Source organism: Propithecus coquereli, unplaced genomic scaffold (assembly GCF_000956105.1).
Source record: "Propithecus coquereli isolate 6110/MARCELLA unplaced genomic scaffold, Pcoq_1.0 Scaffold20, whole genome shotgun sequence".
In the NCBI taxonomy this organism is placed as follows: Eukaryota; Metazoa; Chordata; class Mammalia; order Primates; family Indriidae; genus Propithecus; species Propithecus coquereli.
Window position 1 is genome coordinate 6,419,955 of NW_012144967.1, and position 1,788 is coordinate 6,421,742.

The following is a 1,788-nucleotide window of genomic DNA, read 5'->3' on the forward strand; positions in this document are numbered from 1 at the left end:
TAAAAAAATCAACAGGAAAAAATCAAGCAACCCCATTAATAAATGGGCAAAGGACATGAACAGAAACTTTTCAAAAGAAGACAGAATAATGGCAAGCAAACATATAAAAAAGTGCTCAACATCTCTAATCATAAGGGAAATGCAAATCAAAACCACAATGAGATATCACTTAACTCCAGTGAGAATGGTCTTTATCAAAAAGTCCCAAAACAACAAATGCCAGTGTGGATGTGGAGAGATTGGAGTACTCTTACACTGATGGTACTGCAAATCAGTACAACCCCTGTGGAAAGTAATTTGGTGATACCTCAAAGAGGTAAAAATAGAAATACCATTTTATCCAGCAATCCCACTCCTAGGCATCGACCCAAAGGAAAAAAAGACATTCTATAATAAAGACATCTGTACTCTAATGTTTATGGCAGCACAATTCACAATTGCAAAGATGTGGAAACAACCCAAGTGCCTATCAATACATGAGTGGATTAATAAAATGTACTGAATGTATACCATGGAATACTACTCAACTACAAAAAACAATGGTGATCTAGCACCTCTTATATTATCCTGGATAGAGCTTTAGCCCATTCTTCAAAGCGGGGTATCACAAGAATGGAAAAATAACCACCACATGTACTTACCATCAAATTGGTACTAACTGATCAACACTAAGGTGCTTATATGGTAGTAATATCACTGGGTGCCAGTCAGGAGGACAGGAGTTTAAACTCACAACTAATGCAGGTGGACTGCACTGTATGGGGCAAGGGCACGCTTGTAGCTCTGGCTTGGGTGAGGCAAATGCATTTCATGTAACCAAAATGTCTGTACCACCATAATATCCTGAAATTAGAAAAAATATGTAGTCCAGATGATACACGTGTTGACTGTCATTGGTCCTTCTCTGCTCCATCTCTGTGGCTTGGTGCAGCAAGGTGGATGAGTGGATAGAATAATGGGGCCATTTGACAGTTTTAGAATTTTGCTGATGATGTCCAGTGCTTCAAGCTTCTTTGAGGGGATTCTGTTGCATTTTTTCCTGGCATTATCATGTTGCTTCTTTGGAAGGTGTTTGGGTGAGGGTGGTCTAAACATGCAGATATCTGGGAGCATGTGGAGGGGTAGGGGCAGAATATCCCTGCTATATAGGTTGTTTAGTGGCATTAACTTGAAAAATTGGGTGTAGTTGGTGTGGACTGGGAAGGTTCTTCACATTCTTGTCTAAGCAGTTTATAACTGAGGATGAAGGCTAAAGTTCATTGAGCCCTGTCTGTTGGGTCTGTGCTCAGTGGTTTTGAGACTCACTGTGAGGCTGCACCATGTTGAGGGAGTCATGCCATTGAAGATGTGGTCAAGCCTTCAGAGGCCTGACCTTGGTTCTTGTGGACTGTTGGTCATATGGTTGGAATCAGGCCATTTTTAGAGACTGATAGCAGAAGTGGAACAGTTGCATCACGGTGATTCCAGTGGAAAGTGGGCTAACCGTCACCACGCCTGGTTTCAGAATGATTCTTACTCAGAGTTCTGCTCGGAAGTGCTTGTGTCAAAGCAACAACTTGTCAGGGGCTGTGCCTCCCTGTCCCCCAGACCAAGGATTAGCTTTGTTTTTCCCTCATTGAGGGTTCGTTTGGAGCAAGTGGAGCCTTTGGTTCAGACCTTTGCTTGTTTTTTGTCAGCCATGATCATTCTTGTGTTGGAATTCTGTGTAGACATTCACATATACAGGAAGGGAGTCCAGCATGTTGAGGGCTGAGGCCGGAAGTTGATGTGCTTGTTTCAGAGATTGGC